Source organism: Zootoca vivipara, chromosome 9, assembly GCF_965207765.1.
Source record: "Zootoca vivipara chromosome 9, rZooViv2.hap1.1, whole genome shotgun sequence".
In the NCBI taxonomy this organism is placed as follows: Eukaryota; Metazoa; Chordata; class Lepidosauria; order Squamata; family Lacertidae; genus Zootoca; species Zootoca vivipara.
In genome coordinates this window covers 36,408,587-36,432,401 of record NC_142592.1, presented here as the reverse complement: position 1 = coordinate 36,432,401, position 23,815 = coordinate 36,408,587, and the positions used below count along the sequence as shown (strand labels likewise).

Sequence of the window (23,815 nt, the reverse complement as noted above, 5' to 3'; positions counted from 1 at the left end):
TATTTAGACAGTTTTGGGCTTGAGGACTCTGGGGGGGAAAGCACTGCCTTTTAAATGTTCCATCATATAACATATGCTTAGCTAAGATCGCAAACTTTTTTTCTGGCAGGGTGCTTGTCCCCTTTACAGGGGCGTAGCTGCAAATTGCCATGCACCGGGGGGGGGGCATGGCGTCACTACGTAACGACGCTGGTGTTGTTACGTGGCGGGATATCGCCGTCCCCCCACGCCTCCAAAGCCGCACGCCTCCAGCTACAAACTCCAGGTAGAAAGCCCACTCAGCATCCTGCTGCGCATGCATGTTACGTAGCGGGGTATTGCTACCCCCCGGCGCCTCCAATCCACGCACCTCCAGCTACAAACTCCAGGTAGAAAGCCCACTCAGCGCGGCGGGGTGTGTGTGTGCCCTTGGCGCCCCACCCCCACGACTCCCAAGCCGAGCCTCCAGCCTCCCGGTAAAAAGTCCGCTCGGTGCGGTGCACCACTTGGCACCCCCCCAGAGTGGAACCTGGGGCGGACCGCCCCCATTGCGACGCCCCTGCCCCTTTAACAGCAGCATAATGCAGAGAACACCAGCAGCCAAAGCAGAGATGGGGAACCTGTAGTTCTCTAGATGTTTCTCCCATCAGCCCCAGCCAGCGTAGCTAGGGATGATGGGAACTGAAGTCCAGGCAACATCTGAAAGGCCAAAGGTTCTCCATCCTGGGGGTGAACCATCATCTTGTATGGAGATGATGTACTGATGGGGAAAGCTACACCATTGTAACCGCTTTCTGTTGAACAACTGTTAAATGTACAGGTACCCTGCCATACTGCCATGCCATAGGTGGCAATGATCTTACGGACAAATTGAAGAGGTGTCAATGGCTCTTCTTCTTCCTCCTCTTTTTCTTCTTCTTCCTCCTCCTCCTCCTCCACCTCCTCTCTAGCGATCACTCGTAGCCAAGTAAAATTGTCTTCAATGAATGCTGTCTTAACAGTAAGTCCGTAAGCAACTGTGGAGGCCAATTCTGGATCCATACGTCTTTCCCAACGCGGGCTGAAAAGTCAGCACAGAAGAATTTCATGGCTTGCACACGATGCAGAATTTGGCTCCTCTGATTAAATCTGATCATTTTGGAGGACTCTCAGCCCCATTCCCTGCATCTGGAGATGCAGCTGTGCATTCTGTGTACTTTATATGCAAAGCACTGCATATCTGGAGGAGAGAGGCTAGCAAGGGAAGATTAAACAGGAGGGAACCTCCATTGCAAGGTAGGTACCAATGTAAGGGAAAGAGGTGGCGAGGTTCCCTTAGTTTGCAGCTTTTTAATTAACCATTTTCTAGTGCGCCTGGTGCGGGAAGTATGTTTTTAAAAAATATTAACCTCTGCTCAGCTTACATGTTTGCCCTGTCTCTTTACTGCACATGTGCCGCTTGATTCTATATCAGTACCTCTTCCATCCCCCCCATCAGGCTGTGGGACAGGCACAGGTCTCTCTTGCCTGAGAGTTTGCAGAGGTCTTTAGAAATTGGTCCTTGGTTTGGATAATCAGCCCAATAGGGCTGTTGTAGAGAGAGGATGCAGCTTGCATACTTTGTATGCAGAAGGTCATAGCAACACAACCTTGCTCCAAGTCTGAGCAGAGGTCCATCTGGTTTAGTGTTTTTGACACTGCCTGGCAGAAGCTCATACAGGAATTTTTGCCAACCCTACCTGGAGGTACCAGGGATTGAACTTGGAACTTTTCACATGCAAATCATTTGCTCTACCACTGAGCGATGGCTTTGTTCCAGAATCACTCCTTGGCATCTCCAGTTTAAAAAGGATCTCTGGTATCTGGGCTGGGGAAGATATTTGCCTGAGACCTTGCAGAGCTGCTGCCTGTCAGAAGAGGCAATCCTGAGCTAGAAGGGTGAATGGCGTACAGCAGCTTCTTATGTTCATAACAGAGAAGCACTGAACTCATGCCCAAAGCCTTTGGAAGCAAATGTCACCCATAACCCAGTCAGCAAATAGCTCATCCAGGCAGCGGTTAGCAGATTCACTCTCATCTCCCTGAAACTGGAGAAGGTGACAAAGAAAATTGATTAGAGCTGTACTTTTAGAAACTGAAAGATGACTGTGGATTTTCCTGAAAGAGTTGGGAGATATCAGGGATGTGGGCTGAGGCAGAACCTCAAGAGGCGATGTCCCCATAGGCACCATGTTTGCCTCACCACCTTTGCTGCTGGCAGAGAAACAGTGATGGCTTCCAACAAGCTGTCTTGTGACAGCTTGTGGAAATCTCAGGAGATCTTGTGTGCTCAAAGATATTTTCCGAAAAGCTCTGTAAGATCTCATGAGATCTCGCCAGAATCTGCTGTGCGACCCAGGTGAGGGAGGCTTTGGTGAGGGGACTTCAGAGGCATGAACGCACCTTCCTGTTTCACCTCAGGTGGCAAAACAGGCTGGGCCACCCTGTCTTGTTCTAAGACATCAGGTACCTATGGCTGCAGATCATTCTAGTGCTGACTACTTAAAAAGGGGTGGGGGGGCTTTTTTTTAATGAAGGGCTACGTATGTTGCCAATCACACATTGCATTGACACAATGAGAGTGTTCCACATCTTTTCTTTTTTTTAGAATCACAATATGGTATCAACATGAACAAAATTTGCATTTCACACAAACGTATACATACACACCTATGGTGCATATGCAGCCACATTCTAGATAGCACAGTAAATCACAGCTGATACATTAAGCGGGTAGATGATTTATATTTTCTTAATAATAATATATATTGGAGTATTTTGAACATGTGATCTTGTTGCAACTAAAGCTTTTCCTAAAGGAAAGTTATCTCAACTCTTGCATCAAGATGAACAATTCATGGCCCAATTTTCTGCACTGCAAACTTAGAAGGGAATTTTATTAATCCCATCTCATATTTCAATTGGTTACTTGCTGCATACAAATTGGCTTTGGTGTTTAGAAGCTATGAGGACCTTCCTCCCTGTACTTTCGAGGACCACTCCTCAATAATTTTATGGTGGAATTAAAAATAGCAATAGCCTAGCATTGTCTGTTCAGTAAACTGTTAGTCTTTCGCACAGTGCTCAGATCCTGAACATTGCACTGCTAAATCCTTGCAGAAAGTTCACAGGCAGTTTGTATTTTACATCTTCGTCTATGTTGCTGAAAGGAAATAAGAGCACCCAGACGATCTAGTTCTCAATGCTCAACATCCTTGCAATTACCTCTTTACACCTGTAAAGGTACATTGCTGTTTCTACCTTTCTCCTTTTCCTTTATCTGATGCTGATAAAATTTCATATTACAGTTACCAGAAAAGATGAGAAATAGATTACTAAAAGCAAAGCGGAAGGAGGAAGCACACACCTTTTCCACCCAGACAGAAATTTCATGGCACTTCCTTTTCAGTGTTGCATTAGAAATGGAGTTCTAGATAATGGAATGAAAAGTAAACACAGATTTCCTCATTCAGGAACAACAGGCAGGTGAGACTTGCAAAAAAGGAAAACAAAAAGAAAGCATGGAGAGGATCAGTGTTTTTCTTGATGAATATGTGTCTATTTTTTCCATATGTGTTTTAAATAAATGCAGTATCTGTATATTCTCCATTATCACATGGTGAACCTTCAGATACGAGTGACAACTTTGTCTGCCAAGGCCTGGTTCTTTGTTGACCTTGAGTTCACTTGGAGATGCATGCACAGTGCTTTCTTGTTTTGAGGAAGTGCCTTCTTAGAAAGTTTGGCTCAGGTCTAGGTAGTACCAATGGGTAGAAATGGCAGGAAAGCAGATAAGCATTAGAAGACATGTCCTAATTATATAAGACAATGGGGCAGTCTGCCTCGAGGAGCTGGTGGAATAGACTCTCTGCTACAAGTATTTCAGCAAGGATCAGTCATCTGCCAAGGACGCCATTGTTGCACCATGCATTGGGCAGGGAGGGGAGTTTGGACTGTATGAACTCCCATTTCCCTTTCCAACTCTATGATTCTAAGATCTTCCCAGTGCTTTGTCCTTCATTGCTCCTAATATTTAATTTCTGCCTATAGAGGAAGAATGGCTGGAGTGTTGGGCTTGGACTGCGGAATGCCCATCTTTTGACCCTTGTCACTCAACGAGTGGGCTTGAGTAAGTTACTTTGTCTCAGCTTAGATCTTACCTTATAGGATCACAGTGAAGCCAGAAGACATCAATGAACTCATTGACAGAACGGGGTGGTGGTGGTGGTGAGATGCAAATTTGACCAATTACATTAATCATAGTATAGGCCAATGGTTCCACATTCTGCATGCAGGGGACACAACACTAATGGTTCCTCAATGTCAGTTCCAGCTCATCATAACCAGGAAGCTGCCCATTTGCACCTTCTGGGTGTTTGGCATTGTTTCCTGTACACAGTCTTGGAAATTTAGCAATGCACTTGAAGAGCCATTGCTTGGAATGATTGACTTGAGAGTCACAGCAGTGGGTGGAGATTCAGGCTGTTGTTCTTCCTCAGGCAGTTAAGCAAACTGCTGAAACAGCTGTGAATGCACCTTGACTAATCATTTCCTTCTACTAATGCTGAGGAGATCTTCAGTTGATAACTCATGTGTGAGCTCCAGGCAACAAGCAACCTTCTCCAAGGACTATTGGCTGCACATCTAAGGCTCGGCTTAAAACAGGTGCTAGTGTTGCATTTTAAATGTAAAATAACAATAATAATTATACTCTGAGCATTCCAGATGCTTCTTTGTTGTAGTCCCAGCAGTTACCTCAGTATCCTGACTGCAATTATACATCACTCTGGGTACTCCATTTAATAGTAGGATACAGTGGTACCTCGGGTTAAGAACTTAATTCGTTCTGGAGGTCCGTTCTTAACCTGAAACTGTTCTTAACCTGAGATACCAGTTTTGCTAATGGGGCCTCCCGCTGCCGCTGCGCCACCACCGTGTGATTTATGTTCTCGCCCTGAAGTAAAGTTCTTAACCCGAGGTACTATTTCTGGGTTAGTGGAGTCTGTAACCTGAAGCGTCTGTAACCCGAGGTACCACTGTCTGTACACATGTTATAATTCAGTACTCTCAAACACTTGATGTCAGGGGTGGAAAAAGATGTCCAAAACCAAACCCCTGTTGGAAATACAATTATGTACCACTGAACAGACCTGTACTATCTTCTCACTGGGTTTAGATGTGGACATGCTTGGTCCTCTGCAATGAAAAGGTGAACAAAGTTTAGAATAAGTTCCTAGTGTGTACCTGTTGGAGGACCTGTTGGGGTTTTTTCTTCATTGTTCCAGGCACCCAGAGATCACAGCATTGGAAGCAGCACAAATAATGTGTCAGGACAGACTTGATTCATTTTCTCCGTGGTGTATAGAAATGGGTATGCTTTGTTGAGTCAGCCTTCATTAACTTTTAAATGCTTAGGGTCTCTAGAAGTCTTACTGCCTGACAGCTAGGTTAGACAGAGAGGGAGAAAGCGGTCTGAAGACACACAGTGAGCTTCACAGCTGCGTGGGGATTTGAAACTTGGTCTCTTAGATCCTAATCCAGCACTCTAACCACTATGCCACACCGGGACCTGGTAAGACTTTGACACATTTTCCTCAGCTTTAAGAGCTTTGGCCACATTTAGAAGGTAAATCAAACCTACTCTTACTGTGGTTGTTGCATACATTTTTCTAGGTCGCCCGGCTGAATATGAGTGGAGTGATTTTCACAGGCAGGATCAGCCAGGCCCTGGAGGCCTTGATACACTTCCAGCCACCATGATGGGGTAATAACAAGTAAAATATATGGAGTCAGCTGGCAAAAAGGATGGGTTCATGAGTCCTAAGCTGAGCATCAACCTTGGATCCATGGCCAGGTGGTTCTTAACTTCTTCCTCAGATTACTGACTATCAGAAACCATTTATTAATGAGTGTGACACTCCCTGGTTTCATTTTACCTTATTTCATTGAGAAACATGAGCCCGGACTGACTTCCACTGAGGTAAATAGAAATTACCTTTGCTGGGTAAAAGCAGTTTTGGAACCTTGGTGGCCAAATTAGATTTATGAGCACTGAGATAATCCAGGGACATTTCACAAATAGGTTGCTTAACAGGCTCTCAAGGACTTTGTCGTGTAGCATTGGAAAACAATCTTTGAGCCCAACTAGTTGCATCAGTTCCTAACATGGTCTCCTTATTTGGGAATCTCATACTTGGCCTCCAGACACTGGTTTTAAGACCGTATGCTTAGGCATTAAATATGGTGTTTTCTGACCCTTTGTGAAGTTTTATTTAAATTTTGAGAGATTAGCAGTCCAAAGCTCCCTGACATCCAGATTGTTAGGATCACACCCTCCCTCCCTTCTTTCTTTCTTTCCTTCCTTCCTTCCTTCCTTCCTTCCTTCCTTCCTTCCTTCCTTCCTTCCTTCCTTCCTTCCTTCCTTCCTTCCTTCCTTCCTTTCCACATTGCCATCTCCATTGCCCAATGGATGCATATGTGCACCCCCAGCGACACAGCATAGACTCCCTCTAGATCAGGCACCCCCAAACTTCGGCCCTCCAGATGTTTTGGACTACAATTCCCATCATCCCTGACCACTGGTCCTGTTACCTAGGGATCATGGGAGTTGTAGGTGAAAACATCTGGAGGGCGGCAGTTTGGGGATGCCTGCTCTAGATGGGTATTGATGTGACGGTGCATACAGATAACATCCAAAGTTTAAGCTAATTTTAAATACTCGTTTGTCTGCTGTTGCAGTAAACACCCAGCAATGCAGCTACTCTCTGGCAGCATTGTCTGCGATGCCTCGCCCTGAGGAACAACCCCTTCCTCAGAGTGGGACATGGAGCACCCAGGGTGTTTTGTTAGCAGCATGCAGGTGAGAAAACAAGAAGGAGAATTGGTGGTAGTGGTAGCTAGCCAGCCGCTTGCTGCTATGGTGGTGGTGGGTGCCCTGCAAGTGCTGGAGGTGTGGGTCTGCACCATCCTCTGTTCCTCTTGGCCCATCTGAGCCACATGGCTCACGATAGGACCAGCCTGCTTCTACGGAGATTGGTATGGTGAGGGTGCTTTCACTGATGGTTAAATATAATAACTAGTGTTGACACTTATTTTTAGTCCTCTTAGGGTGATCGAGGGACTCCAGTCAATGATGGAGTTCTTCCTTGAGTAGTTGAGCGGGTGCACAATTTGGGGGCTCTGGGGGGCTCTGCACAGCTTGTGGACTGTCAGTGGCTGCACCCAGGAGTGCGTTGTACCATCTGTACCTGCTGAGGTGACTGAAATGTTTCCTGGAGCAGAGTGACCCAGCAGCCTTCATCCAGGTCTTTCTAAGACTGCAGAAACTACTTTCTTCCAAAAAGTGACTACTCCTACTCAGAGAAGGCTCACTGGAATTGATGGGCATGGGTTCATCAATTTCAATGGGTCTACCTTAGTTGGATTGTGGATTGTTTTCAGTCCACAGCGGCTATTCATAAGCCCGACCAGTGCAATCAAATCTAATTAGGAAGCAATTGGGCAATTTTAGTCTGCTAAAAAAAAGAATGAAAATGTAAATTATAGTAAAAAATGTCTGTTTTTGCCAGAAGGGAGATAACTTCCTGCCGACATTGAATCCATCCCAAAACCTGTTTTCTACAAGCTCTGCGTTATCGTGAACTTAATTAAGATGGAACTTAATTACATTTCTTTCACATTAGGTACACCAGAGCTAGTCAGATCATTTGGCTTTCTTCTCACACCAGTAATTTTTGAGCACACAGTAGGAGGTCTGTCTACTTGGCTGTTTAAACCATTAACTGAAAAAAAAAGTGTTTGTCAGTCAAGCTTCTAGGTTACTTAATGCATCAAAACTATCACCCAAGCAACGAATTCTTCTGAATGTGAAGGGAAATAGGGTGCCCTTCAGACTGTCACTGTTCTGCAGAAGGGATTCATGTGTATACTGTAAATTTAGGTTGGTGCAATTAAAGTGAGTGACAGGGCACTTTAATGATAGTGCAACAATTTTTTATTTAATTGCAGTTTAGAAACTGTTGAGGAAATGCATTGAAAAGTGGGGTGTGGGATGAACAAATGACTAAAGAAATACAGTATGGATGATTTAAATTTTAGTTAGGGCTTTAGTTAACTCTGTAACCTTGCATTTCCCCCATCTATTGTAAGAGCTGAAGACTCCAAAAGTATTTAAAATCCCACCCATTAGGTTAGAAAGTTTACAGTGAATAGCGTAAAGCAGTTTGGCATGTAACCTTGCCAACTCAACATGGATCCTAAACTACCCAGGCACATTTTGTTTCAGACAATAATTAACTGATAAGCTTGTATGGTTTTCCTCATGAATGAATTCTGCAGAAATTACAAGTTTAAGCATAGCCTTGGCACGTACTTGAGGGAAGTGTACATATGTTTGCTGTGTGCAAAATTGCCGTTCAAACCATTAGAATTCTTATCACTCAAAACTGCGCCAGGTATGTATATTAAGAATAGTCATCTTAAGTGTATTAACCTTATCCCAAATATTGAATTTAAGAGATGCCTGTCTTTCCAAATAACTAGAAACCTCCTTTATCAACCTATTCAAATTCAGTTTAATAATTTGAGAAATGTCTCTCTTGGAACCAAAAGGCCAAGATATGTTAAGACCCCTGGGCACCAACAAAATCACCAGCTAGCATACAAAGTAGATGAACTACAATTACCCACTGACTTTGATTCAGATGTTGATTAATTGTATACCCCGAAATTCTATCAAAACAATTAATTATTGTGCATTAATTCTGCTGTATATGTTTCAGATCTACTAATAATAGTAATAATTCATCAGTCACAGTCTAGAAGCACCCTCAGAAGGAATGGTGGTGCAAACATGTGACTGCTTCTTCCACTCAATCCACATTTTCAATATTACAGTTTGGTAGCCTGATTTTCCCTCCCATACTTTGTGAGAGAAAAGGACAAGTAACTGTACAAAATACCATATTTTCCCATGTATAAGACTATATTTTTTCCTAAATTTTTGAAGTTTAAAATAAGCGGTCGTCTTATACACGGATAGTGCATAGTGCATTTTCTTAATTTTGAGTCCCCCAAAATAGGGGGTTTCTTATACACGGGGGCGTGTTTTATACATGGAAAAATATAGTATATATATATTTTCTATACTAGTAGCTGGTATCTCTGATAGGTAATTTACATGTTGCCTTCTGGGGTATTTCTAGGATATATAACCTCATGGTACCTAAGCAATGTGCTTCAGTTAATGATGAATGTTCACCCTTGCATGGTGCCAGTAACAGCGCATGAAGATCCTTGCAGGAAGCCATAGAGCAGCTGTCACTCAAACAATGCTCCATTTTTAGTTGGATGAGTAATTGTTGTGCTTCTGACCATAACAAACATAGTCACTTAGACACAAATGTACCCTATAGTAGGTTGTCACATATTTGAGAAGTCTCATCGGTGAATGGTGTGCAATTGAGCCTGCCTCAAAAGACACCATTATTACCACATGTGGTGGACATGTCCACTAGTGACTTCTGGAATAAGATTTATAATGAACTCAAGAAAGTGTTGAAAAACACATTTGTTAAAAAACCAGAAGCATTTCTAGTGGGCATCATCGGAAACGAGATACCAAAGAAAAATGTGTCTTTTTTTATGTATGCGACGACGGCAGCAAGAATTTTAATTGCGAAGAACTGGAAATTACCAACACTACCAACGATTGACGACTGGCAGATGAAGATGATGGAGTTTATGGAATTGGCTGAGATGACCGGGAGACTCCACAACCGGGGAGAGGAAGCGATGGAAGAAGAATGGAAAGATTTTAAGTTATATCTAAAAAAATATGCAAAAGTGATATATTAAGAGCAGAATTAGGTTGTAAATAAACTGTGGAAAATATGTATATGTGAATTGAGAATGAAATTTAGATTATATGAGGTGATTAAAATGAGTTAGAATTTGCTAAAATAGAATTGTGATTAAGAACCACATGGGAAGGGATCCCGAGGGGGTCCACATATGCAATGTAAACACCCAAAGAATCAATTAATTTTTAGGGTTTTATATTCTGTATTTTTCTTTTTTCTGTTTTTCTATTTTTTCTGTAATACCCTTTTTGCTTTTTTGTGCTTCTTGTTTCTGGAAAATTTAATAAAAAATATTATAAAAAAAATCAAAAGGGCAATTTTTTATAAAAAAAAGACACCATTAGCTTAGGTTTCAATTGACTATGGCCAAGGGCTCAAAAAGGTCACCTTTGGGGAACTGGTTCTCCGCCCCCCCAATAATTTTTATTTGGTTTTACAAAATTAAAATTATAATCATACCACAACACTTCCACAATCAACAGATTCCTCTGAATCTCTGAACTTCCCACCTTCCCTTCTATGGGTTCTATTGTTAAACCTTTTCTACTGCATCTTATTCCAATATTCCAAGTTCTTTTATAACTCCATTATATCCATAGTTCTTGTTACATTCCAAGTGTTATTTCAGTCCTGCTAGTGCTTTCAACTACTTACCGTGATCTTCTAAGTAATTTATAAATTTCCCCCCATTCCTTATTCAAGTTTTGGTCTTCCTGGTTCCTGAGCTTTCCGGTCAGTTTTGCCATTTTGGCATAGTCCAACAACTTAATTTGCCATTCTTCTCTGGTAGGGGCTTTATCTTATTTCCATCTCTGGGCTAACAACATCCGAGCAGCTGCCATTGCATACATAAAAAAGTCTCTTCTGCCCTCTTGGAATTTCATGACCCATAATTCCTAATATTTGGGGAACACACTCTGATCAAATGTGGGTCACGGCCTGAAGTAAAATATGAGTTGGCTCCATCCAACGTAACTCAACTACAACCAAATCCTGTTTGTTTTGCCCCTTTGATACCGTATTTCCAATGGGAGGGTGAAAAGCAAACACTAGGTAGTCCTGTCTGAATTCCCACAGGGATCCAATTATGTGCCTGTTCCATTAGTGTTAAAAAGCTAGATGGCAAGCCTCCGGTTAATAAAAGGAAAGCATTTGAATGACAGGAAATCATTAAAACGATTCAAAAGGAAATGCCACAGAAGGGGAAATGGTGCTGAAAAGGGAAACTAAGATGAGAAAGGGGTTGGAGCAAATTTTCTATGAGGAAAGGCTGAAATTTTGTTTTTTTGGAGCTGGAGAGCACTTCCAGACTATTGCTATATTGCAGTGGGATTCAATCATATACTGGTAAATTCAGGTTGAGAGAAAAAATAGAGTTGACCGAGAGGTCTTGCGGCGACTTGCGCAACAAACCCACTTTCCCAAATGGTCAGGGTTCTTTTTTCTTTTTCTTTTTTTACGATAAGGAAAGTGCCAGGATGCCAGCATGGTTATTGTAAAGTAAAATAAAATTGAAATATTAAGAGGGATTTATGGAACAAGTCAAATGTGGTCTGTAGCTATAGATGAAAAATTAACTCACAAATTGAAGGACAGTAGTGGAAAACAACAACAAACATTTTCAGCTATGTGGCTAAGGCTTCTTTTATACGTGAATGATGATAACCATGTTCAAATATGGCACTATGGGAATTATTGGAGATTTTCCAGCTTTGAACACGACAATATCACAAGCTGCCCATGGGCAATATCCTGATACTAAAAAAATTAAGGGGGTTGGCGAGGACATGTTATAACCCTCCCAGACCAATAATTATTACTCTTCCAAGAGATGGTGAATGCAGTGACCCAAATTTGTACCTCCTCCTTTTTTGTATGTTTCACTTAATTATTTTTTTCCTGTTTTATTCTATGTTATTGAATTATGGTATATAGTTTTGATCAACATAAATAAAAAGAAATGTTTTTAAAACTCCCATCATCCCTGACCATTGGCCATGCTGGCCAGGGTGATGGGAGTTTTAGTTAAGCATCACCTGGAAAATGCATTGGCTCCCTTTGACATAGGAAACTGCCTTATATTGGGTGGGACAATTGGGTGGGACCCTCTAGTCCAGTATTGTCTACATTGAATGGCAGTGACTCTCCAGAGTTTCAGGAAGAGATCTCTGCCAGCCTTAAGTGGAGAAGCCCGAGATTGCAACTTGGACTTTCTTCATGCAAAGTCAATGGTCTGGTCTCTCACTGAGCTACAATCCTTTCCCAAGAGCATTGGGGATTCTGATAATGCCTTTATAAAGAACATAGACATTGCATTCCTCTCCAAATGCCACTTTCTCCTGCAATTTACCCCATATGAACCTTTGGTCACTTTAAATTACTGTCATTTGTTTTGATGTGCTTGTCACCAAATTCCAAAAGGAACGGAAATATTCGCTCCACTTGCTGCAACAAACTGCTGCTTCTCTTCCCTCTGGACGCAACATTCAGAGCAGCCTGAATGCCTTGTTGCTATCTGCTCTGATATCTTTGAATAGAAGCTGGCATGCATATGGACACTCTTTCCAGGAGCGGCTGCTTTTACCTGGAGGCATGCAAAACCAAGGGACAGGGTCACTGGGTGGACAAAGGCACCCAGCCCTAGTTAGCTCCAGGCAATAGCCTGGTATTTTATGCAGAGACTGAATTTCTCCAGCATGCCAAATTAGCTTGGCTTGCCTCTGCTTCTGCAGATCATGCAACTGCAGAGCAGGGCGAAGCTGTGTCATTGTAGTATTTCTTTATCAAGATCCACCGATCAATCAGGAATATTACAGGATGTTCCCCAGATAAGGAAAACCAGAATAAACATGCTGAAATGCTTTGCATTTCTACGAAAGTATGGTACAGATTAAAACAGGTATGGGAGCTACCTTCACTTTATAAAGCAAACACACACACACGCACTGATGTAAGTTTCTTGCCAAAGTCACCTTGCCAAGGCAGAGCCAGGAATACAAGCAAGGTCATATGACTCAATCCCCAAGCTTTAGCCACTAACTAGGCCCTGATTCATTTGCTACAGTGGAGTGGAGGGATGGGTCTGAGAGAGGAGAGCTTTGTTCAAAGTCTATAGATCTGTTCATTTGGCATGTACATTTGATTGCTTCATCCAAATGGCCAAGTGTCTTATCTATCTGTCTGGCTAAACTTTGCCCTTAGTAAAAAAACATCATTATATCCAGTCAAAGCAGGGCTGTTCTCATTTCAGCAAGACAGATGCAAAAATGGAAGGTTGTGTGACAAAAGTACGAAACATGTTCCCCGCCTAGGATATCATTCCCATCTCTCTGAAAATAAGATTCAAAAAGCCTGCAGAAATTTCCTCTTCGTTATTCTCTCTCCCATGGTATTTTTAGACTTTCTTCATAATGTGTTTATAAAACAGAATTGTTCTTTCCTTTCAGCTGCGAGTCACTCAATTAATGGGAATTTCTCCTTAGACTCCTCCAGGGATGAGCAGTGCATAGATGTCTGAGCAGGACTTTTGGGGCTACAGAGTGAAGTTTTTGGTGAGTCCAGAATTCCAGCTCAGCACAAAATATGTTTATGATTATGATAATAACTATCAATGATGACTTAGTGGGGAGAAATGGCTTTACTTGCGTGTTTTTCTACCCATTGGCTGAAAAGCAAAACAAAACTGGTCAACCCATTTAGTGGGGGATTGGATGCTGGGAGTACATCAGTCACTGTTGAAAGTACATAACAAGTTGGAGCGTTACCTTTAAAATACCATAACAAAAATATATATATATTGACATATAATGTTTCTGCATACATAACTGGATAGTTGATGTTATGGTTTTATAAGAGGTTGCAGAGTTCATTAAAAAGTTCCAAAATAATCTTTATTTGTTACACTCTTTTTTATTGGTCTTTTGACTTCCCTAATGGAAAAACATGGTAATTTATATTATTGTAAGGTGTGCCCTTTCCTATGTCCTTCAAAACTGCCAATACCATGAAGCTACATATGGAAAAGTTTCTGGAGGCAAATAGATTCATCTTTCCATTCTGTAGACATTAACAGCCACAGTCCAGGACAGAGAATTGTTACATTGTTATTCACACTTACTTGAGAGTAAGCCCTATGATTGAGCATTATGTTGGAGCCCAAGTGAATAGAATCGAACTTTTTGATTCCTTGTTTCCTGGGGTTTCTTGTTGGTGTTTCCTTCTGAAGTTACTTTGTTCACAAATGGCCACTTTCAGGTCATTATTACAGGTTCTGAACATAATGTTGGGCCCCAAAAGTCTGCTGTTTCTGAGGGCTCATCAAGACTTCCCTTTGTGCCACATTTCTAGGCAGAGGCCCATGCGTTAAAGCTCTGCATCCTAGCACTTTCCCCCTTTTCTTTTTGCCCTGGTGCTTTCCCCACGAAAACTCACTAGTTACTGCTGAATTGAGGCAATTGGCAATCCATTGAAAACCTCAGTTGCCAGTTGTTTGTATTCAGTGTTAAACAGTGGGTTTTCTGAGGAAAGTGGCATGGCAAAAAAGGAAAAGCACTCCGACATGGAGCTTTAAAGCACAGATCTAAGCCCAGAAAGCACAGGAGAAAAGCTAAGTGTGTGAGGCCTGAAGCTTTAAATGGAAAGTAGTGGAGCTAGGCAGATCTAAAGCACAGTTCTATACCTGTCTACTCAGGAAAGTCCCATGAAGTTTAGTGGGACTTACAGGGAAATCTGTGGAGGTCTGAAGTCTCAATTCGATATACAGTATGTCTTCCTGGTGCAAAACAGATTTCAAATTGCATTAAAAGCTTCTAGGGCAAGGGTCCCCAAACTAAGGCCCGGGGGCTAGATGCGGCCCAATCGCCTTCTAAATCCGGCCCGCGGATGGTCCAGGAATCAGCATGTTTTTACATGAGTAGAATGTGTTCTTTTATTTAAAATGCATCTCTGGGTTATTTGGGGGGCCTGCCTGGTGTTTTTACATGAGTAGAATGTGTCCTTTTATTTAAAATGCATCTCTGGGTTATTTGTGAGGCATAGGAATTCATTCATAATTTTTTTTCAAAATATAGTCCGGCCCCCCACAAGGTCTGAGGGACAGTGGACCGGCCCCCTGCTGAGAAAGTTTGCTGACCCCTGTTCTAGGGCAAAGAATAGTTGCTGCTCACCATTAGCATTAAAATTTATCAGCAGCTCAGGTCTGTCTCCCAACTTCATTGGAACCCATGGGAGCCAGGGCACAGTCAAAAAGACAAATCTGGCAATATTTATATTAGCAAAGCTGGAGGGTATGTAAGCTCCAAATGTCAGTAGTGCCCATTGGGACTGGTAGGGTGGAAGGTAGGGAGACCTACAGTAGGTGAGGCCAGAGCCAATGGCAGGCACACCAGCAACTAGTTCTTCTTTTGTCCCCATCTTCTTCTCTGCTGAGTTCTACAACAGCAACACTCAGACTAAGAGGGAGGAAGCGGAGAGCCAGCGCAACCCCCTGAACTGGATGTCAGTAAGAAGGTAGGCAGGTGTGGGTTGACTTGAGGTTGGTGGGGCAGCTCCCCATTCACCATAACGGAGCAGTCTCCACTGCCAAAAGTATGTCCCATCCTCAGGCAGCAGAAGAAAACCTTTGTTCAGTTTTAGGCTCCCTCTCCTGGACGGCTAAATGTTGTACTGTACTCTTCAAAATGTATTAAAGCCATGGGTAGTTGTGAAGCTAGCCTTTTGGCCTCCAACAGTGTTCTTTTTCTAGAAAAAGAGGTGCCAGAACTCACCACGATCTCTTCTCTCATTCTCCTAGAATGGCAATGGCGCCCACCTGAGAGGTGGCGGAACTGAGTTCTGGCAAGTTCTGGCTGAAAAAAAGCCCTGGGCTCCAATATAGTGCTCAATTTACTCACGCTTTTGCCCCATAGGCATTTGCTTAACATTCAGCCTAGAGAGAGACAGAGACATATTAACAGAAGTCAAAACTTGCTATTGTGTGACATTTTAGTTGAGCCTGGTAAATGTATTAGCCTACTGTGGCTACTTGGATTGGTTTCTAATGAACCCGTCTAATGAACTAGCCCTTCATTTAATTAATCCAGGTTAATCCCAGACAGATCTCAAGAGTTATTATCTCTTCCTTGTATTAAGAGACGTGCCATTTTTGCTACAACAGAATCTGCATTTTCATTATAAACATAAGCATCTAAAATTATGCTCCAGAGGTAGGATATGAATAAAAGGGATTCTTCCTGCTGAAGAATGTATCCAAGCAACACAATTGCCTCAGTTGAGATCATTCTGTTGTACCTGAAGCAGGCAAATCTCAAGAGACAGATTGGCATATATTTCAGGAAGGAAGTTTGTGTTGATATACTGTGTGGCATGGGTATGCCCTTAGACACCAGTGGTGAGACTTGGAAGGGTCACTGAGGCAGAAGAATTTATGAGGTCAGCTTGGTCTCGCTAACACATCTCACAGCTATAAACGTTTAAAAGCCTTGGCTGTACTGTCATAATTTATCATGGTCTTTAGAGATGAAAACAACCTGATAGCTCGGTCATTGAGTCCAGACATTGAGTCCAGTCCTTGTTCGCTTAACCTTCTTATTGGGTAGCTTGATATTCCCATTAGGGCAGCCTCCCATTCAGTGGCTTAGCGGTCAGTGTGCATTCTGAAATGTAGGCTGCATCCACACCATATATTTAATGCACATTTAAAGTGTACACACACCTCTTCAGGAATCCTGGGAACTGTAGTTTGTTAAGGATGCTGGGCACTGTAGCTACAGTTCCCAGGATTCTTGGGTGTGTGTGCTTTAAATGTACTTTGTATGTGTAGTGTGTATGGAGCCCTACTCTGTGAGTTTGAGATAATTCCATATGAAACTTAAACCTTTGTTAACTGAAAAGAAACTGGTCTTGTCACCCACTCCCTCATTATTTTCTTGAACAATAAAACCTCTATTTTGGTACTGCAAATCACTGATTAAATCAACAGCTATGTAGATGTGCATTTATCCAAAGCAGTTGCTTTTAGCTATAAATCAGGGCTCCTTTCATCTCTCTTGGTTTCAGTGGGGGGGGGGGAGGGATGACGGCCATAGCAACCTCCTTCAGTTAATAAGATATATAAATGTAACATGTTAAGAAAACCTACGGAGAGAGTGTTTTTCGGAAAACAGCCCTGATGAAACACTGTGCAGAGAGACAAGAGTTTATAGTCAATATCAGTGTTCTGAATCTAAACTCACCAGCCAAAGACCAACAGGAGGTTGAGTTGAGTGTCGTTCATTGGATTGGACCCAAATTTAGTCATGCTTAGCTAACATATATCCCATTAATTCCAGTAGAGTAGTTCACACATTATGCTGTTCACAGGTACAAGGGGTTTGTACAGTGGTACGTCTGGTTACAAACTTAATTCGTTCAGGAGGTCCGTTTTTAAGCCGAAACCTTTCTTAACCTGAGGTGCGCTTTTGCTAATGGTGCCTCCCGATGCTGCTGTGCCACCGCCGCACAATTTCTGTTCTCATCCTGAGGCAAAGTTCTTAACCTGAGGTACTACTTCCAGGTTAGCGGAGTCTGTAACCCGAAGTGTTTGTAACCTGAGGTGTTTGTAACCCAAGGTACCACTGTAAATGTTTGTGGGAATGATTGTACACATAATGAAACATGCGAACCTAAAAAAATGAGTACAGAGTACATGTATCCACATATTGAATGTACCCGTGTATGACTGAACGCAGTGTTCTACTGTATTTACCTCATGCATCTGACTAAGTCTGAGTGGATCTCCTTTTTTTTTGTATGAGGACAAGGACGATGATGACTATTGCATGCACCCTTTGCTTAGTCCACTTTGTACAGCACCAAGAAGTTTACAAGCAAAGGGTGCAATCTTATGCTCAACCTTTAAGCAACCCAGAGTGGCTGGGGAAACCCAGCCAGATGGGTGGGGTAAATGACGACGATGATGATGATGATAATAATGATGATGATAATAATAATAATATAATTACACCTTAGGTCTTACTTCTGAATAAATGTCCATAGGATCAGGCCACATCTGCAAATAATTTCAACCTCTGAGCAGAAGGAGCAAGCATTAAATCCACAACCTGGAATAGAGCCTCTTTTGGAAGGACAATCATGGAGATTTTTTAAATAAAAAGCTCTAGCTGTACTAAGTCTAGACAATTTTAAAAATATTGTTTATTGATTTATATGATGCTTAACTGGTAAAATGGCTTCTAAGTGGTTTACAAGTATAAAACTGATTACAAAGAAACAACAACACACCTGTGGGCAAATTAAGAGGGCAACTGATTGCAGACTCTCCAGTACTAGACTTTGCACTGTGCCTAGCCAGCTTGCAAGCCAATTGAACCACTTCATGACATGGGGAAGGTCATTCCCCTAACATTGGGGGATGGGGGAGGGGTTCTTCCTCATCCAGCTGTCTCTTCCTCTTGACTGGAAGTACAGAGCAAAACTTGTTTTCACATACTTGACTGATCCAGTGTGAAGATGCTTAGTGTTTTCCACATTAACAGTGAAACCGTGGCTGTGTTTTTTACAATGTACACCCTTTTTCTCTGTTTATGTAACAAGAGGCACCGGAGGAGCACATTTAGGTGTGTTTTTTTTAGTACGGTTCTGTGGCAGCCATAACTGATTTCCCAATGAAACGATAATTACAGTATTTGAAGAAGTCACCATTACTGAACATCTTCTGGGGTAGTAATTTTCCATGTCCATTATGTTCTGCATTTTGATGAAGTCAACAAAGTAAGGTGCTGGTTTAAGAAATATCTAATTTACTTTGTTAATGAGTAAGGGAACAGCTGGAAAAAGAATTATGTACTGTAAACACAGACTTTTTTGGAGCTTAATGCAGAGCATAACCTCTTTCCAATGTTAACAAAATACTCGTTTTATGTAACACTGTAATTAAATTCCCTTCCCAAGGAAAACAAAGATAAGGCAAAATTTTAGTGGAAGGCACAAATGATTCTGAATGTATGTTATTGTTGAAGGATGCCTGTATCTTTATTTAGATGGGGAAATTGAGAAGTCCAGGCATTTAAAAGTCAGGGATTACGTAGCTGAAGGAGATCCGATCAGCAGAAGGAGGGTGGTGTGGGAGTTGGGGGAAGGGCTTCTTTAAAAATAACCTTTCCTACGTTTCTTTTATTTATTTGGACAGTTAGCCTGCCCACTCTGGCAGCTCTGAGGAGGTTACAACAATAGATTGTGGCTGTGTACACATTGCTGCTTACCCCAGCTCTAGCATGCTTCCACCGCTGGTGTTTGAAGCCAAGTACACATAGTTAGCCACAATCCACATGCATCCTGTTGTTTCTTGAGAAATACTCCTGTTTAATGTGCTTCCCTTCAAACCAGCTTCCAGTCAATTTGAAAATGGGAGCAGCAGTTAAGCTGAGGTGTGTACATTTCAGACAGCTGTTGCACATGTGCAAATGATAGCACATGCGCAGATGACAGCTTCAGTGAACTGGCATGAGGGAAGAAAGCAGGTACAGTAATGGGTCTCAGGGAGGGAAGAAAGAAAGAAAGAAAGAAAGAAAGAAAGAAAGAAAGAAAGAAAGAAAGAAAGAAAGAAAGAAAGAGACCTGAGAACACAATCTATGTGGCAACAAATGGTTACTCAAGAAGGAGCATCAGGAGGAAGAATATGTTGTCTTTCTGCCTATCCCCACCCTCACTGGTTCAGGTTGCAAGCATTGCTGCATTTATTCACAGCACAACAGAAAATAGGTCAACTTCTTAAAAAAAGGAAAATAAAAAGGGAAGACCCACTGACAACCAGCTAATTTTCATCATAAAATATGAATTAGTTGACTTTAAAATCCTCTTTGTGTGTGTTTCTCCACATTATATACATTTAAAGCATATTCAACACACAAGGCATATGACACTCCCCAATAATCCTGGAAACTGTACTATCTCCCCACAGAAGTACTGTTTCCAGCACTCTTAACCAAGTACAGTTCCCATGATTCTTTGGGGGCATCATGTGCTTTAAATGTGGATGGAGCATGCTTTAAATATATAGTGTGGATCTGCCATTCAAAGACAAGAGACCTGACAGCAACTTAACAAGAGAGTTATGGGTCATTTGATCAGACTTCTAAAGTGCTTTACTAGGAAACACTGCAAATGATTTGTAATCATTAATAGCTTCATTTTAACTAGAACTGGATGGGAAGGAAACAGAAAACTTTCCACTTTGGGACCTGACATGGCCCAGGAACTAGAGGTTAATGTTGCAGTAACCATTATCTTCCCACCTGATTCTGATTAGTAGCAGTAGCCCATTTAACTCCACCACAGTGGATACAGCTGACCATTTACTAAAGTTGGACTTGCCAGACTGTGTATGAAGCCACGTGGGAAGTTAGTTTTAAACCACCGCTTGAACTCACACATCTCAGTTTCCCTCTCATCCAGGAGCAGATCTATTTTGTCAAATCACAGCCTGTTTACATATGATGTGTCCTTGGATTTTATATCCAAGCCGTTTAGTTATCTCCCTTATTATAAGGCTCTCAGATGCTGTAATGCTCAGTCCTCTTACAATGGCAGAGCTCGTCTTCATCTTGGGAATGTGTTTGCTGCTGATGGCACCAACACACAGTTGTCCAGCAGCCATGTGCAGTTATGCACAATATCAAAGAGATATCAGATAAGCATTGAAGGTCAAAACATGGAAACTTAAAGGTTCGTGACAAGATTGCTAAAAGCACAAAGCTGATAGAGAGCACCTGGAATTTCTAGGCAATGAATGCAGCATTCTCGCAGGAGCATTTTCTTTAACCCCTATGCCCTAAAATCAACAGGAGGTTTGCAGAAACCTCTGGAAAAACCTTGATGATTGAAGAAGTGTGGCAATTCAGAGGCTCACACTCTCCAAGCTTCCTATGGCATTGTTATAAAATCATACACAGTGGCCACAACAATTTATTCCCATAAAAGACTTGAGGAACTAAGTAATTGAACTATGAAGGACATTTTATCTCTTTGATCACAACCAAAGAAGGAAGAACCTAGAAAGCTATAATGTTTCAGCAAGGTTTAGAAGTGCTGTTAACTTCCTCCCAGTGACTCAAAGGCAGACAAGAAAAGCCCTTGTGCCCAAGGTTGGAAATACATGCAAAAGCAGCAAGAATTATCTCAAGTTCACCTAATTGCCTCAAGATATACAAATGGTGTAAAATTAACAATGTGAAGGTTTTATGCATTATGTGTTATTATGTAGGAATGCTGAAATGTGTCAAATGGGACTGACAAAGGGGGGGAAATGAGTTACAAGGATATTTCTTTTTTATTTTAGACTGTGCCCTCAAGACTGTGCAACTGATATATAATTATGTTTTTATGTTACGTGATATTCTGCAGAAACATTGACCTATGTCTGACAAGTATATGTTATTTCCACAAAGGAGGGGACAATTTTTGTGTGTAATTGTTTTCACGTTTAATGTATAGTAAGTTATTGTATAGTGTAATATTCCTTATACGCCCAATAGAGGACTCATGTTTTCTGATAGATCAGGCTATTGCATAGTCCATCATTTAGATCAATTTATGACCACATTTCCTTATCTCACCTGGCACTTTGGAGTGTGCCAGCCTTCTTTTTACCAAGAAGCAGTTTCAGGATCCATGAAAACAGCAGATACAAGAAGGTGTATATGCCTTGATTTACCAGGAATGATTCCTTATAGAATTAAATTGGCCAATTTGGACATGTGCCCTTTTCAGAATGGTTTTTATGGGGCTGTATAAATTCTAATTGGGTCAGTTCTAATTGGGCAAGTGTATCCAAGGTGCAAGTAGCTTTCTCCCTTTAAGAGCAACTGAGCAACTCCCTACAGTGCAAGACCAGAGCCTATTAAAAAAAAATCCCATAGAAAGGCCAAGGCATCTCTCTCATGACATGTCCAAACCTGTGGCAGCTATGGCAAGTGCCAGGTGACATGGTCAATATGAAAGCCCTAAGGGGATTCACCAGGGATTGTTGCTGCTGTGCCATGATGGAGGTGTGAGACCAGAGGAGAGCTACCTTTGACACCTGAGAACACACAAAAAGGTAAAAACAAACAAACTGCACTTTCCAGTCAATATTGGTGGATCTTCTGGTAAATGTAAAGCATAGACCACTTGTTTTTCCCAGAAGTGCTAGAATACCGCTGCATACAGTGCTTCCCCACCATGATGACAGTGCTCCGCAGACCACTCCCCCTCAACCCAAGCCCCCCTTTGAGCCGCCACCACATACCCCGAGGTTGTGCCAATGTACCACCTGGGAAATGGAGAATACGTCACTGTCGATTATGTGAGGCAATGATTGGTTGTTACACAACAATATTGCCTCAGAGAGGGGACTGTTATAAAATCATATTGGGGGGGGGTTTGCAGGACACCATTATTAATGAACAGAGAGGGGTGACAGAATTTGACAGCTGCAATACCCAGAATCCTGTTCAATGCCATCTTCCCTGTCTCCCCACCCCTCCCGCTAGGACGCGACCCTGCCTGAAGGAAGGCTTAAGGATCTGCATATGCACAACAGTTAGCATAAACTCACACATTTCCCCTCTCCACCTCCCCTCCGCCCAGAACAAAACAATGTTTCCAGAAGGAGGGGGGAAACCGCCCAAATCCAAAGTGAAACTTTTCTACTCAAGTTAATAATACAGCCTATTATATGTTCTCTTACCATGAAATCTCTATCCGCTGCCTCTGTATTAGAATTGCTAGTATCTCTCTGTATTAGAATTGCTGTTTTATATCTTAGAACTGTATATGTCAGGACTGCTACCTTTTAATTAGAAATCCCTGTATTAGGTATGTTTTCCAGGTATATTTTCTGTATGAACCCTGTATGATCCCAACCCACCTGAACCTTGCCCTACTACCACCCTATACCCATTCAAGGACACACGGACAATAGAGGGATTAGCTGGAACAACTTTATTCAAATAAAATGCCATCCTCAACGTAGCCCACCCTTCCATGGCCTGGAGGAAAGCACCTGCCGGGCGGACTTCCACCCCACGGAAATCGCCAGGAACTGCCCCACCTCTGCACCCATCTCGACTGATTGCCCCTCCTGCCAAACAACAGGGAGCACCATCAGCGACAGGAGAAGAGCAATTGACATCCCGCCATCTGAAAGAAAAAGTCATCTCCCCACCCAGCTAATCCGATCGCCACCCATCCTCCTTGTCCTTCCCCTCCCTCCCAGTCCAGGGATTTTCACGCAGGGACAGGAGGGTATAAAAAGGGGCTTCACCATTTCCCGGGGTTCCTTCCTTCTTTCCAGAGGCAGGGACCCTACAGCTGTAGCATTGCATTCTGCAATAAAGGGATCAGTTTGTTTTTCCTGACAGCATCGTGTGGTCTCTGTCATTTTCCCGGCGGAGCTGAACTTAGAGCAAATTTTGGAGCTTCCGACCCGCGTCTGTCCTTCTTAAAAGGCAACGCATTTTGGGGTACATTTTTTCATAACAGCATGAAGGGACGGGTGTCATGTGTTTGACAAAATCTGTCTAGGTGTTTAGGACAGGGATGAGGAAATTGTGGCCTTCCAGGTGTGGCTCTAATTCTCATCAGCTCCAGTCAGGAAGGACGGAAGCTACAGTCCAGCTACAGCTGCAGAATTCAGGGAGAATTCTGCCTGAGGCTGGTGTTACTGAGAGCATGATTGGACACAGAACACAACTGCCTTAGGTTTTAGCAAAAACAGCAAAAAGCCTTGTGGCACCTTAAAGCAGGCCTTCCACATGTTCTCAGACTCCAACTCCCATCAACCCCAGCCAACATGGCCAATGGTTAGAGCTGTAATCTGACAACACCTGGAAGGCCACACAGTAGCTTTCTAATTTCTGCCTTAAAGGCACGTGCTTATTATGACATAACCTTTACTTGCTGCAGCACCTTGTTGTTTAGTT

At 42.4% G+C, this 23,815-nt stretch overlaps 1 long non-coding RNA gene across 2 annotated transcripts; it reads left to right on the top strand.

Annotated features, from left to right (window-relative positions):
• The first annotated feature begins 13,080 nt into the window (after positions 1-13,080).
• Positions 13,081-19,400, top strand: LOC148684596 (uncharacterized). 2 transcript variants are annotated; one of them, XR_015945947.1, is made up of 3 exons: positions 13,081-13,144; positions 13,304-13,408; positions 17,865-19,400. It is a non-coding gene; the product is annotated as an uncharacterized LOC148684596 (long non-coding RNA). The 2 variants fall into 2 exon arrangements; XR_015945948.1 differs by having other exon boundaries at positions 13,105-13,245; positions 13,340-13,408.
• Positions 19,401-23,815: the final 4,415 nt, after the last annotated feature.